Consider the following 16,625-nt stretch of genomic DNA (forward strand, 5'->3'; position numbering starts at 1 on the left):
GACTCAAGCTATGGTATAAAATTTTTAAATCTATTCAAAAAAATAAACCTTAACATATAGAGCAAAAAAAATAATACATATACTTTGCCTTGTAATCTATACTTAGAAATTTTTTCAAAAAATACACTCCCAGGAGCAAAATTGCTCACTGGAATTTGTATGGGAGACCATTTTAATTTGAAATGGACAACAAAGAACATTCCTTAAATTATCCTTTTTTATTTAAAATTTGAAACAAAACAAAATAGAGGGAAGCATAGATATACTTGATAAATTACAAAGAAAATTCAAAAAAATATATATATAGCATCATATATCTAAATATCCTATTCTTATGAAATTAACTTTCTAATTTAATGCTTACCCCCATGGTCTCTATCTACCCTTGTTTCTCCCTAGGCAATTGATTTGATAGTGTCATCATGTATACTGATGACATCACCTGTCCCCATTATCTTTTCCCCCATCTTCTTTATCCTTCCTGAGCTCTCAAAAAAAGTCTTGGTTTTGTGCTTTGGGGGGAGGGACAAGACCTGTTGAGGAGACCCTTGGATCTGACACCATTTTCCTAGGAGTCTCCCCTTCCAATGAGCCTTGTCACTTCCTTGAGTTGGGGATGCGTGTAGATCCCTTGTGTAGTGCACCCAACCTTGGGGAAGCACCCATTTGGGGGGTCAAGTCAACTTGGCTAGTGGCCAAGTGGGCTGGTTAGGTGTAGGATAGTTAGTAGAGTAGGGTTTAGTGTTAGTTAGGTGCTAGTTAGTTTTGAGGTTAGTGGTAGATTTAGTTAGTTTTAATTTTGGTTAGTTGTTTAATAATGTAGTTTAAGTTTTATAGATTTAGTTGATGATATTTAAATTAGTATTAGTTAGTAAATGTTTTAATTAAGTTGTTTTAGATTTTCACATTTATTTTAAAAGTTTTTAGTTTAAAAATTAATTTAGATGGGTTACTTTTATAAAGTATTAAATTTAGTTAGTTTCTTTTTATAATTTAAGATTAATAGTATTTATAGTGTTAGTTAAGTGATGGATTATTATAAGAAATCAATTAGTTTTATTTTAAAATATAGATGGAAGTTAGTTTGTTTTTGATTCTTTCAATTTTAGATATTATGGATGTAACCATTAATTTAGATTTGATTTTTAAAACTTTGAGTGTATTTAGTTGGTAAGTAAAGTTAGATTTAGTTAGTTTTGTTTATTTATTTGATTAAGTGTCTTTTCAACATTAGTTAGATTATCAATCGATAATTGTCTAAGAGTTTTATAGTTGAACTTGATTAGATATTTTAAATTAATTTTAAAACCGAATTCATTGACATTGTTATTTAAATAATTTTTATATATTGTTGAGAAATAAATGAAGTAATGTAATTAATGATCGATATCAACCTTTTAACGAAAGTTTCAAAATCTTAACGATGTATTCATCTGCTAGAGTTTTAAACTTAAGACGTAACATAGAGAACCTATACTTTAATTGTGATCATAAACTTATCAAACTTGAGCATTTTAATTATATAAAAAAAAAATTGTGTGTTTTTGCCCTCGTAGTTTGGGCATGACAGTCAACTTGTAAATATTATTTGTCATTAAATATGTGATTTATTGTTATGTTGTGTATGAATGGAAAAGAGGATGGAAAATTGACTAGCCTTGATGCTTTTTAATGGATTGTGATCAGGATTAAGATTGTTGAGACTTAATATTCTAATGTGGATAGTTAATGCTTTGATTTTGACCAACAGATAAAGACATTTTGTGTGATATGGTCAAGTTGCTTAGTAAAGTACTCTTTTGAAAGGTAATGTAGAATTCTTATTGTTGATGAACTATTGTTGTACATTTCTAAATAAGGATTAGGCATGGAATAGTGGTTGCGACACCGAGAGCTAATAGGCCTTGAAGCTAATTTTGTAGCATGAATGTGAACCTTGAGATTGGCTATGGTGAGTAACTTATTTGATGATACAAATGATTATAACTATGATGAATTTGAGGATATTTCTTTCCTAATGTATGGATTTTGCCAAGGTTAGCTATGCTATGGAAAGATGTGGTTATCAAAGTTCTTTGTTCCCTATAGAATGCTTCCCTCTTAATGAATTTATTTGATGGACAAATTGTGGATTTTGGGATTTAATCTCATTATATGACTCATTTAGAAGCTAATGGATTTTGAATTGACTTTGGATCAAAAAAATCCTTGAGGGTTTTGTTAGTTGTGTAGGATGCTCTACATTAGGAAGTAATAGATGGAGTCAAATCTATGGATGAGTCAGGAAAGATCAGTGATAACTTAGATAAGTAGTTTAGAAATTAGGAACAATCAAGGGAATTTTATATGATATCATAATTTATAGATGTTCACTTGAATGAATAGATGCAAAGGATTGAGATGCAAGGGACCGATAGGAAGTGGTCCAAATCAGTTAAAAGTTCATGAGTGTTGTAATTCATTTGCACATCATTATTAAGCATCAAGCATGATGCATTGAAATCTTGAGATTTCTTTTGAATTTCAAACCCATTGGAATCAACCTCCCATTGCATGGAATCATGGACTAACCTTAATAGTTTAGTGAAATTCATTTGCACATCATTTGAGCTCTGTAGATGTAGTTGATAATATATTATTAGTAAATTAGTTATTTTCCAAAGTTCTCATTTTTGGCATAGGGAGGTTCTTAAGATGCTGACAAAGGTTGTTAAATTTGGTTTTACACATGTCAATAGCATTCCCTTAAAGCTTATGAAGCATTTTTATCAAGTCCATTTTGTGAATATTGTGCAATCATGGTGTGCCATGAAACAATAGTTCTTTGAAGCATTTTATTCAATAGTTTAGTGGTCTTGTCTACTTTTTTCAAATTTTACTTACATATCTAGTAGGGTAGTCACAAAATCATTCAGTAAATTTCCTCTCTTTTGTATGCTTTGATGGATTTTTCTGCCCTATTCCAAAGCTCATCAGATTATCATCTAGGTATGCTCAAGAAAACTTTAAAAGAGGCTAAAAATTTTACTAAGAAGTGAGAAGTTTGATATATCCCTATCAAGTTTTAGTAGATCTAAGATGGAATAATCATGGGCTCTGAAAATACCCACATTGTTCAATGATTGGAAGAAAATTGAAAAGATTCATATGTTTCAGAAAAGGGAAGAGATAGAGAGCCTGCGACTATTTTAATGGTGCCAAAAATTATGAAATAAAATGATGCTATGGTGTACACTTAGGTAATATCTTTGGGGTCTTACCAATTTCTCAAACCTCGCCTTGTTGAAAAAGATTTTGAGAATCTAAAATCATTGCAAGAGAAGTTATGAATAAGATTCGTCCTCATTTTTTCACACCACTTCAAAAAGTTAGAGATGGAGAAAGCCTTAATTTAGTTTTGTAGTAGGGCAACACCTTTTTTGGAAGTGAATTTCTTCATTGGAAGGACTTATGTGGGGACACTCAACTTCTCAAAAAATTGAATGAGGAGGCATTTTCCATGATGATGTTTAGGGATGCTTTATTTCTCCTTGTTTTCCTAGCACACCATATTCCCAATAAGAATAGCCCACATTATTATAATCAATCACATTCACATGGAAACAACCCATTATAGGGTCTACTATCAAGTAAAGGTGTGTATTTAGATATCACAAGTAAAGGTCTGTATTTAGATGTCATCAAATTAGAAAATTGAATCTCACTTTTGGCCTTAAACTCACTTTGATTTAATCGATGACCCTAATATTTTTTTATTATTCTTCACTCTAGACTTAGCCCAATGAAGATCATGATTTAGCTACAAAATTTTATCTCCTTCATTTCCTCCATTCAAGTGTAATTTATAGCAAGTCCCCTAAGGATGTTGTCTAATATTACCCTACTAATGGCTAACCTCTTTTGAAATGGCTTAAAAAACATAGTCTATGTTTCAAAAGTAGAAGTAGAATGAAAAGTGGTAAGAAGGATGGTAAAAAGGGATAGAACAAAACTCACCTATTTGGATCGAATTCTCTTCCCTCTACTTTAAAATTAAGCAAGGTTAGAGTGAAATTTAGGCATTACAAGGGAGGAGTTTAGTAGATAAAGTTTGATAAGGCCTAATCTACTTTATATTGTCATGTTTTGAGATTGGTATTATGATAGAGATAATTATTAGAAACTTGATTGCCTTTGAATTGTAATCATTAGAGAGTGAAGAAAATTGTGCTACTACTTTTGCTCATTTGTTGGAGGAGCTAAATCAAGAGGCCAAAGATGCTGAAGTTTTGAGACGAAATGGAGTCCATGTTAGTTGGGTTGGAAGCAATGATAAAATGGTATAGATTGAGAAAGGCTTGAACAATACTTGCACATGGAAACCATACTTCAAACCTATTAATGGAGTCAAAAGAAGCCTCAAGCCTTACTAGTCAAGAATCAGATGAAGAATCCTTTGAAGTGAACTTGTGGACATATATTGCTCAAAACCATGGGTTTTAATCTCTTCTTTCATGGTTTTTATGGATCTTGTTATGATTGCTCTGCAAATTTTGTGTTTTTCATACACCTGCAATAATGCCTAGATCGTTTGTTATGTTTGCTACTATCAAATTGTGAAACTTGTTTTATTACAACATTTTTGTATATTAGCATTTGTATAGAAAGCAAGTGCAATGGTTATACTGATAATCATAATAGATGGTACAACAATCTTCCCAAACATTCTTACCAAGATCTTTTAATATAATGTTGACACATTCTCCACTTCCCCGTGCTTCTAATTTCATATATGTGCAATTTTTATAAAAACAATTTTAAAAGAGTCCATATTATGATAAGTATTTGACAAATACTTCAACAATTTTATAACTTGTGCCTCAAATTGCATTGGATTCATCTAATTTATGAAGTTGGCAATGGGCTTCTTATTTTCAAAAAGAGGTTTCTCCATGTATGGCAAGGAGATGTTTTCCATCCAATATGTTGAAGGCAAATTCCAAGAGTACTTAGTTTGTAGAAGATTCATGGTGGAAACAGAACATAAAAACTTCAATTTATCCCTAGCTAACATGGCCTATATAATCAACAATAAATTGGGTGACTAAACTCCAAGCCTATGAATTTAGAATATATGTGATGCAGTTTCTAAAATTCTTATATTATACTCCATTTCTCCTATTTCTAACTATTGGAAAGCTTCTATCATGCAAAAATGTGCCAATAATAAAATTGCTACTAACATCTTAGATGGACATGTGAAGAATGAAAAACAGAATAGATCAGGTAGAATAGAAATATGTAGAGCAGTTGACTTTATAATGCTTGAGGACAAACAATTTTGAGAAGGCTAGACTTGTATAGTCCCCTTTTTAATTCATTTCAATTTGAGATTGTTTGGATCACTTCTTATTGCTTTGAGTGGGATTTCATACTTTCTCCTACTAGCATAGCTTTCCTTCATCCCTCACTTTTTTTCTTGATCCTTTGCATTGTACAACTTTTCAAGTATTCCTTTCCTTGGTATCATTTCAACCATTACTAAAATTATGTAGTTCTTTGCTTCATCCTTTAGCATTTTGAGGATCTCCTGAGTCATTACTTGTCTGTTCATTACTATCACACTCATTTTTTTGTTTTTCTTGCATTTCACAATCTCAAATTACTGATACACCCTTGTTTTCAACAATTAACTTTCCAATATGAATTTTTTCTTTCTCACCATGCTGAAATCTTTTCCAAGAAATCCTTATTCCTCTCATCAAGAACATGAGCCAAGAAATCTTTGCGAACAAATGTTTTCAGTTGCATGAGATGAATTTGGTAGGTTCTTCCCAGGTGAAAGCTTATCCACAATCATTAAAATGTTGTGTTATCATGGAGGCCCACTTTTTGGGTCTTTATTTATGTTGATTTTCAATAAATCAATTCCAAGTATCTATTTCTACATTCTCGCAATGAGTAGATATAGTATATTCTGGCTAGAGATGGTGAATAGACTTAGGTGAATGTGAGATTGAGGGGATTGTAAAAGTGGTATAAGTTGTAACCATAATAACAGTTGATTAGAGAAGAGAATATATAAGAAAATTTTATGACTATCATGTACATGAAGATAATAATAAAAACACACATCTCTTGACATTTAAGGGATGCAACCAGTTAGTCTTCCCAAGATATAGATGTGGGAATTGATTCCATTCTTCCAGCAGGGTGGAATCTAGACATGGATTGAAAGGTAGTCCCATAAAAATATTACTATAATTCTACAACCTATTGTTTGAATATCACCATATGTGTACATAGTATAGAGAATGGGGGAGGACAAACCATCATTAAATGAGGAGACTACATAAGCATTAATAGAAGGAAATTTTATAATAACATAAGTTATAGTTTAGTATGTAGAGGACTACAATGACATACAAATGTTTAAATACTAGTGTATGAAGGACCACTAAAAAAAAAAACATATATATATATATAATGGAACATCCTCAAACTTTACATTTGTAGGGTAGCCTTATTAAATAGTATATGATAGCATTAGAGGTTGACTACATATATATATATATATATATATATATATATATATATATATATATATATATATATATATATATATATATATATGTAGTCAACCTCTAATGCTATCATATACTATTTAATAAGGCTACCCTACAAATGTAAAGTTTGAGGATGTTCCATTATATGTGTGTGTGTGTGTGTGTGTGTGTGTGTGTGTACATACACACACACAGACACACACATATATATATATAATGGAACATCCTCAAACTTTACATTCGTAGGGTAGCCTTATTAAATAGTATATGATAGCATTAGAAGTTGACTATATTGGAACCACTCAACAAGACTACTGAGAAAGTCTTTGAATACAAATGGCTAGTAAATACCTAGATAAAATATCCATATATTGAAGTCAATGTATATATCAAGATGTGTAGATACATACTTCATGCACCTAGAGATTTATTTCTAAAGAGCTCATGTAGTCTAAGAGAAACATATGATGACACCCTTGTTGTGTGAATTATGGTCTAAATGAGGAAGGTAATACATATAAAGAGGAATGACGTCCAAGAGAGAAAAATATTGCAAAGATGGGCATTAACAACATCTATCACTATCAACAAAAGATTCACAGTCATATTCAAATTAAAGACCAATCATACCATAAAAAAGGAGTATATATCAAATAGTATCTGATATTGGCATTAAAAGAGTTGAACTTTATGGAGGCTATACAATATGAAAGTCTGCAAATGAAGGTGATTAAATATTTTTAAACAAATTCTAATAGGATAAGTGCACCAAGTTGTGGTGCCAAAAGGGGTGTATAAGTGGCCACCTTTTTCCTGAAATCTACAAATTTTGAACTTCAACAAGAATTTGAAGATAGTTACACTCAAAATTTTAAAACATGACCCAAAAAAAATTCGTAGTCCTTTGAATCTAGTTTCTAAAATACTATTTTTTTTTTCAAAATGGTTTAGTTTTAGGTCCTCCAAAAAGGGGGTCACAAAAACTAGTACTGTTTATTCCAAAAAAACATAACATAGTAAAAAGTGTAGCCCCCCTCAAATTTTAACTTTTTTTTTTGAAATTCTTTAATCGCTCTAGTCAAAAGTTACTTAACACTATTTAGTTTATCCCAAATTTTTCGGGTAATTTTATAATGTGTATTTTTTTTTAATGAATTTTTTTAACTAGACACATCCCAAAAACATGAAATATTTGTGTGCTTCCCCTAGAAATAATTGAAAACTAATCTAAAATCAAAACTTTTTTTTTCTCAAAGTGTGTAGAATGGAGTCTAGTTTCTAAAAAACTAAGTTGTTGCAAAATTTGATGAATGAGCTAAAATCTATAGCCCAATTAGTACATGGTGGTATTTGAAAAAAAATGAACATACATTCAAAAGAAATTATAGATGAAAGGTTTGAAATAGTTCAAATTAAAAATAAATCATATGGTTAGATAGCTAACACAGGGACATATAATGCTATGTAACCTAATCTTATCGATACCCAACCACGAGGAATCTTGAAGGGGAGCACATAAGAAAAAATAATTATTTTTGGTATGTTTGCTGGAAAACACATCTTAGACTTGTTTATAAACTCCAAACCTGTGGGTTGGATCTCCAAGGAAAAACTAAGCCATAGGCTTGGGTTTAATGCAAAGATTTCAATAGTGCATGTGCCCTATAGTGCGCACGAGCTATTTAACTTTGCATTGAGTAGAGTGCATATGCACTATAGGGCACACGCACTATTAACACCGAAATTACAAAATAGAAATGGGTTGGGGGGGGGCAAGGGAATACCTATGTGTGTGAGAGAGAAAGATAGAGAGAAAGTAGGGGATGGGAGAGGGGAGAGAGTACAAGATGGGAGAGGGAAAGTGAGAAAGAGTAAACGTGGCAAAAAGAGTATAGGATGGGAGAGAGAGGAAGTGTGAGAGAGTAGGGGTGGTAGAGAGAGTAGGGATGGAAAAGAGAGTACATGATGTGAGAGAGAGTAAGGGTGGTAGAGAGAGTTTAGGATGTGAGAGAGTAGGTGTGAGTAGAGTAGGGGTGGCAAAGAGAGAGTGCAGGATGGGGGAGAGAGAGGAAGTGTGTGAGAGAGTACAGGTTGGTAGAGAGAGATTGAGAGTAGGGGATGGGGGAGAGAGAGAGTAGGAAGTGGGAGACAGAGTGGGAGAGGAAGAGCGAGAGAGAGGAGAATGGGAGTGCATGTGTGTGAAAGAGAGAGAGCATGGAATGGGATAGGGGGAAGATAGAGTAGCTTGAGAGAGAGTAGGGGATGGAAAAGAGAGTAGGCGATGGGAGAGGGAGTGGGAGAGGGAAAGAAAGGGGGATATAAATGTGTGTAAGAGAGAAAGAGAGAGAGAGAGTGAGAGTGAAAGTGAGAGTGAGTAGGTGGTTGGAGAGGGAGTGGGAGAGCGAGAGCAAGTGAGAGAAAAAGTAGGGGATGGGAGAGGAGAAAGGTGGGTTGGGTGTGTGTGTCTGTGAAAGAGAGAGAGTAGGGAATGAGAGAGGGGAGAAAGAGATAGAGAGGGTAGGCAATGGCATAGGGATGGGAGAGAGAGGGAGAGAGTGAGTGAGAGAGAGAGAGAGAGATAGTAGGTGGTGGGTGAGGGAGTGGGAGAGAGAGAGAGGTGGAATGGAAATGTGTAAGAGAGATAGAGTAGGGGATGGGAGAGAGTAGGAAATGGGAGAGGGATTGCGAGAGAGAGAGGGGGGGAATGGGAATGTTTATTTATTTATAAGAGAGATAGATTAGGGGATGGGAAAGAGTGTGAGAGTTTGAGAGAGAGTAGGAGGTGGCAAAGAGAGCACGTATCGGATGGGGGTGAGAGAGAGAGAGTAGGGGATGGAAGAGAGTGTGGGAGTGTGACAGAGAGTAGGTGGTGGCAGAGAGAGCTTGTATGGGATGGGAGAGAGAGAGAGAGAGTAGGGGATGGGAGAGAGAGAGTGAGAGTAAGGGATGGGAGAGAGAGAGAGAGAATAGAGATGAAAAGAGAGAACTTGAGAGAGAGAGATAGTAGGTGGTAGGAGAGGGAGTGGGAGAGGGAGAGAGAGAGGGAGAGAGATAAGGGGCATGGGAGTGTGTGTGATAGATGTAGAGAGTAAGGGATGGGAGAGAAGAAGAGTGGGGGGATAACAGTGTGTGTGTTTATGAAAGAGGGAGAGTAGGGGATGGGAGAGAGTGTGAGAGTAGGGGGTGGCAGAGAGAGAGTATGAAGACGGGGGAGAGAAAGTAGGTGGGAGAGGGAAAGAGAGAGGGGCGATGGGAGTGTGTGTGTAAGAGATATAGAGTAGGGGATGGGAGAGAGTGTGAGAGAGTAGGGGATGGGATAGGAGAGAGAGAGAGAGTAGGGGATGAGGGAGAGAAAGTAGGCAATGGGAGAGGGAGTTGGAGAGGGAGAGAGAGAGGGGGGGGATGGGAGTGTGTGTGAAGGAGAGACAAACTAGGGGATGGGAGAGAGTGTGAGAGAGTAGGGAATGGGAGAGGAGAGAGAGCTCATACAATATGGGAGAGAGAGAGTAGAGAGGGAGAGAGGGAGAGATAGTAGGCAGTAGGAGAGGGAGTGGGACAAGGGGAGGGAGAGAGATAGGGAGGATGGAAGTGTGTGTGATAGATGTAGAGAGTAGGGGATAGAAGAGAAGAGAGTGGGGAGACAAGAGTGTGTGTGTCTATGAAAGAGAGAGAGTGTGAGAGTGTGAGAGAGAGTAGGGGGTGGCAAAGAGAGAGTATGGCAATGGGGGAGAGAAAGTAGGTGGTGGGCAAGGGAGTAGAGAGGGAGAGAGAGAACTTGAGAGAGAGAGAGAGCTAGTAGATAGTAGGAGAGGGAGTGGGAGAGGGAGAGAAAGAGGGATAGGAGGGATGGGAGTGTGTGTGACAAATGTAGAGAGTAGGGGATAGGAGAGAAGATATTGGGTGGATAAGAGTGTGTGTGTCTATGAAAGAGAGAGAGTAAGGGATGGGAGAGAGTGTGAGAGAGAGTAGGGGATGGAAAAGAGAGAGTACGATGATGGGAGAGAGAAAGTAGGCGGTGGGAGAGGGAGAGAGAGAGGGGGAATGGGAATGTGTGTAAGAGAGACAAAGTAGGGGATGGGGGAGAGAAATTAGGTGGTGGCAGAGGGAGTGGGAGAGGGAAAGAGAGATGGGGGATGGGAGTGTGTGTGTAAGAGAGATAGAGTAGGGGATGGGAGAGAGTGTGAGAGTGAGTAGGTGGTGGCAGAGAGAGCTCGTATGGGGATGGGAGAGAGAGTGTGAGATTAGGGAATGGGAGAGTGTGAGAGAGAGTAGGGGATGTGTGAGAGAGAGAGAGTGACAATAAAGGATGGGAGAGAGAGAGATAGTAGGTGGTAGGAGAGAGTAGCGGGTGGCAGAGAGAGAGTACAATGATGGGGGAGAGAAAGTAGGTGGTGGGGGAGGGTAAGAGAGAGAGGGGATGGGAGTGTGTGTAAGAGAGATAGAGTAGGGGATGGGAGAGAGTGTGAGAGAGTAGGGGATGGGAGAGGAGAGAGAGAGTAGGGGATAGGGGAGAGAAAGTAGGTAGTGGGAGAGGGAGAGAGAGGGGGGGGATGGGACTGTGTGTGTGTGTCTGTGTAAGAGAGATAGAGTAGGGGATGGGAGAGAGTGTGAGAGTGAGTAGGTGGTGGCAGAGAGAGCTCTTACGGGGATGGGAGAGAGAGAGTGATATTAGGGGATGGGAGAGTGTGAGAGAGAGTAGGGGATGGGAAAGAGAGAGTGAGAGTAAGGAATGGGAGAGAGAGAGAGAGAGTAGAGAGGGAGAGAGAGAGAGAGAGATAGTAGGCGGTAGGAGAGAATGTGAGTGTGAGAGTAGGGGGTGGCAGAGAGAGAGTATGATGATGGGGGAGAGAAAGTAGGTGGTGGGAGAGGGAAAGAGAGAGGCGGGATGGGAGAGAGTGTGAGAGAGTAGGGGATGGGAGAGTGTGTGAGGTAGTAAGGGATGGGAGAGAGAAAGTAGGCAGTGGGAGAGGGAGAGAGAGAGGGTAGATGGGAGTGTGTGTGTGTGTGTAAGAGAGACAAAGTAGGGGATGGGAGAGAGTGTGAGAGTGAGTAGGTGGTGGCAGAGAGAGCTCGTACAGGATGGGAGAGAGAGAGAGTAGAGAGGGAGAGAGAGAACTTGAGAGAGAGATAGTAGGCAGTAGGAGAGGGAGGGGGAGAGGGAGAGGGAGAGAGAGGGTAGGAAGAGAGAGAGGGTAGGGGATGGGAGAGAGTAGGGAGGATGGGGAGTGATGTGTTTTCACATAGTGCGTACGCACTATGTGAAATCACCTAAAAACTGTCAAAGAGCAACATTGGGGCCCATTTCATCCATTTTTTTCTTTTGATCTATTATGCACTTTGTTATTCTGATAGAAATCACAGGTTTCAACATAGAAAACACCAAATTCAATCATTGGATACGTGATTTGAATTTTTTTTGAATATTCATTGTATAGAAAAGGTTAGTGCAATCTATTTTAGATATTGTTTGTTGATATATAGATACAAATGTGATTATAATTTGACATGTTTAATATATAGTGAATTCATTGAAATTTGTATGTTTGAATGAAATGTTATTTCGAAATGGTTAGAAATTTGACAAGTCGTTTGATGTGTTGTGTACTCATTCAAATATTTATAATTTTTATATGTATGAGAATAATTTGTAATTTACACATTTTAAGTAATTCATATGTTTGAATAATTTGACATGTAGAAATCATCATCATGCCAAGGAAGAAACCAAAAATTCAAACAAATGAAGATAGGGAGAGAGATTTGGCAATTAAAAGAGATAAAATGAAATTACTACGTGAGTAAAAAAAATTGCAAAGTAATAATCAAGAATTGACTTTCGAAGAGAATCAAGAACCATCGGTACAAATAAACAAAGAGGAAGAATTGGAAAGACAAAGAGAATGAATGAGATTGTTATGCTCAAGAAGACAATTGAATTGTGAAACTACACCATCTTCCAATGTTGGAGTCATATTGTCCACTACACCATCTTCCAATGTTGAAGTCATATCGTCCTCTCATGTTGAAGAGACACCGATGTGTAGATCTGATGATATATACACTCCATCATGTCATGTTGAAGGCACAACATCAACACATCAAGTAGGTGATATTCCATCTTTTGCATCTTATTGTCAAGGCACATCATCTTCGGTTCAAGGTATGCAATACACTCAACCTTAAGTTGATGTTCAAAATATTGAGGGAATGGAAAAATTATAACAACTTCTAAAATTCATTTTAGAAGACCAAAATATTTGATTGATATTGATACTAACATTTTGAAATCAATGCCTGACAAGATTAGCAAGCGTACTTGTCAAAGAAAAGTTAATCGTATGTGGAGATTATTTTTTGAAGAATTAAATATTACAGATCAATGCTAATTATTTGTTGAAATGATGAGGAATTTGAAATTTAGGCCTATCATGAAGATTCTTGGGCTAAGAATGATGGATGATTCAAATGAAAAAAATATTGTAAAGAATCTAATGAGTGCTTATGAAAAAGTGGGTTCTAAATCATGCACCAAAGATAGTAATATCACAAGATGAGTACTTAAATTGACAATAGTAAGTAGCCAAATGAAGAAAGCTTGACTCGTGAGAAAGACAAGCAAAACATTAAAAATTGGCAGAGGTACTCTAAAGAGAGCCATGCTAAGGCGTGAGAGATTGGATGATCCAACAAAAAATGAGTTATGGACAATTAACGATAGATTACCATGAAAGGATAAAGAAATTAGTGAAGCCTTGAAATCATTGATCAAAGATTTTTGAAAAAATAACACACGTGTTTCCTCTAATCAAAGAGATGTTGTAAGAAGGAGGATTCGTAGCCAAAATCGTGAGCCACGTGTGAAACTTTTTTTTGACTCAACTTAGACACAATTTTTTGCAAAATTTATTTCTATGTATCCTCAAATTTGAATAAGTTAAAGATTTTTTGAGATGGGTAAACCTTTTTATGTGAAGATAAATCACACATGTACAACTTGTTGTTGTAGGATACATATTGAATTTTGTAACCATTTTGATGTTTATAGACATATATGTGTAGTTTTGCATTCTCAGTTTGTTTTGTAGGATTGTGACATAAATGAGCCACCAAAATCTTCAAGGGAATTCATATCCAACATTTTATGTGAAATAGAGGATGGCCAACAATTTTATAAGACATCATGCTTGGATGGTACGTGCTTATTTTGTAGTTCTTTACAACTTTTATCAACTTGTCAACATATAGATAGTACACATGCAATTGGAAATGAAATAGTAGATTACAAAAAATTTAAGATAGTGGCATATGCACTAAAAGATGGGGAAAAAGGCAAAATATGTGATTTAGTCATTGAAAAGATTCTAGTATATGAGTTCATGAAGATTTTTTGTGAAAAGATTATTTACGAGTATGCAAGACATAACCATGGAGCTTGATGGCTAGATTTGCAATTCAAGTTGTGCAATGATACATTTCGATTGGATACCATTGTTTCAGTTGTAGATTTTGCAGAGAACTACACACTACAACCAAAAAATGAGGTGCAAGCAAAGTATTATACTTATCAACAGGTTTCCATATTTGTTCACAAAATATTAATGCATTCACCTACAAGTACAGAGGATGATAGGAAGATTTTGAGGGAGTACCATTTTTACATCAGTGATGATTGATCAAATTCTACAGAGTTTGTACATAGTTTTTTTCAACTATTTTATTGAGATTTGGCTAATTGGGGCATAACATATCGTCATCACATTATTTGGTTAGACAATTGTGTATCTCAATTCAAGAATGCACGTATGGTCTATTGGTTGAGAAGGATGCATAGGTTGTGTAGAATTCAATATATGTGGAGTTTCACAGAGGCTGGTCATGGTAAGGGAGAGCATGATGGTGCAGGTGCATGCATTAAAAGAGTGTTGGCTCATGAAGAACTAAATTACAAAGATGGAGCAATATTGACAAATGAAAAATCCATCGTCCAATGGTGTAATGCTACAATGGGTCCAAGTAAGGAAGGTGAGTCTACAGTTCGTAGAGTTTTTTGGTTGATAGATAATTCTAACATTGCACCATATCAAGATTGTTGCTCACTAATAGGATCTAGTGAGTTACACTCTTTTAGAAGCTCTGATGTAGGTTCATGGAGTATCCACACATGAAAAATGGCATGCTATTGTCCATCATAGGCAGAAGAAAATTTGGATGACTATGAGTTGACTGAATGGGTGGACAAATGGGATATACAGATTTTGGACGCAATTGACACCTATCGTCCCCCAGAAGCATTGGAAATGGTAGAGATGGATTCATCTATTGACTTTGATCGCTTGTCAAATCTAGTGCAACCTGGTAATATATATATATTTATATATCTTTGTAATTTCAATATATCACTTTATAACTTTTGTCAAAGTATTTTTTGAATTAATGACCGCATTTTGTATATTTGTCACTGCAGGCCATGTTTTTGTTGTTATTGCACTTGAAAATAATGAAGAAGGGACAGATTATTATTTGTGTCATTGTGTTGAAGCCAAACAAAAATTGGATCACTCGGTTATAAATGGTGAAGGTTTAGAGTACCATGTCGGTGCGGTGCTTGTAATAGGCACATGGCTTAGATGATATTCTATGAAGAACCCTAACTTGTGGTTATTCGAGGATTGGCAAACAGAGAGGAAGATTCTTCATTATTCAAACCTTATTGTTGCATCAAATGTCCACTTGATAAAATATGGTGGAAAACCGCATAATAAGATTCTTTGGAAAGTTCACGAGTCAGACCATGAGGCAATACTTGAGACATTAAAATTTCGAGCAGATCTAGTTGGCTCATTAGATTGAAGAGAGAGAGAGAGAGAGAGAGAGAGAGAGAGAGAGAGAGAGAGAGAGAGAGAGAGAGAGAGAGAGAGAGAGAGGGGGTGGGGGGGCTAATTCTTATCTTATATTTTTTATTGTGCTAATTCTTCATTTGCAGGTCACCAAAGAAGAGGGCTAATAAAGTCGATGCACAAGTGATAAAGGGTGAGATGCCAAAATCATCTATGAAATGGTATTATCAATTCACATCCTCAATATTTATTAGTTTTCTTTTTTCAAGTACGATTTTATGTTAATCATCTTATGCCTGGAATTGCAGAGGATCACAATAATCAAAAAATAAGAAGGAAAACAGGTCTCGATCTGATGATAATGGGGCATTGATAGATATAGTTCTCTCTAAGGATAATGTAGCTATTTAAATCATGCATATTTGATGGCCATTTCCCTCTATTTTGTAGTCCTTTTCCACAACACTATTTCTAACATGGTTTTGTTCAAGTTCATGAATGATCGCAATATCCGTGACTATACAACAAGTGTGTGTGTTTGATGCAAAGCCCTCCTATATTCCCCTAGGAACCACAACTCAACTCTAGGATTCTCTTGTATTCTTGGAATCTACCCAAGGATTTAGACTCTACTAGGGTTCAAGAGGAGGTCTCTGACTTGGTAACATCTTCCTACAACCATGTCTAAGAGGTTATAACCCAAATCTTTAGTTTGTCTTCTAAACACTCACATTGTTAGCCATGCACCTAGTGTACCCTGGTGCCTCCAACATACCAAAACTCATCCTTGGCTTCATACCATGACCCCAAAACCTTCAATAATCTCAAAACATCCCATCTAACATGTTCCAACTCCTTGCACACTCTCAGTAACTCATCTCTTACACTTTCTCAATTTTGCCTCTTCTGGGCTTGTTCCAACTAACTGTTGCCAGTCACTAATTTGTTGTTTTCTCCAAAATTTCCCACCGAAATTCCTAAAATATTGGGTTATTAAAATACCCTTTTCCTCACTCTAAAATATACTCCAAAAAGAGCTACACTTGTTTTGTAAAATATCACTCAAAACTAGCTATTTTAGTCTGCCAACTAGGCCTAGTTTAAGGCCATTTACAAAGAAACTCACAATCCCTTGACTTTTGGAACTCCCATGACCCAAAATAGTCTTAAGAGACAACTCAAATGCAAGGATACTTCTATTTTTTTGGTCTCATGATCAACTTCACAAACCACTAATAGATGT

The sequence above is a fragment of the Cupressus sempervirens genome, chromosome 3 (genome assembly GCF_028749045.1).
Source record: "Cupressus sempervirens isolate cs-2001-9-10 chromosome 3, ASM2874904v1, whole genome shotgun sequence".
NCBI lineage: Eukaryota > Viridiplantae > Streptophyta > Pinopsida > Cupressales > Cupressaceae > Cupressus > Cupressus sempervirens.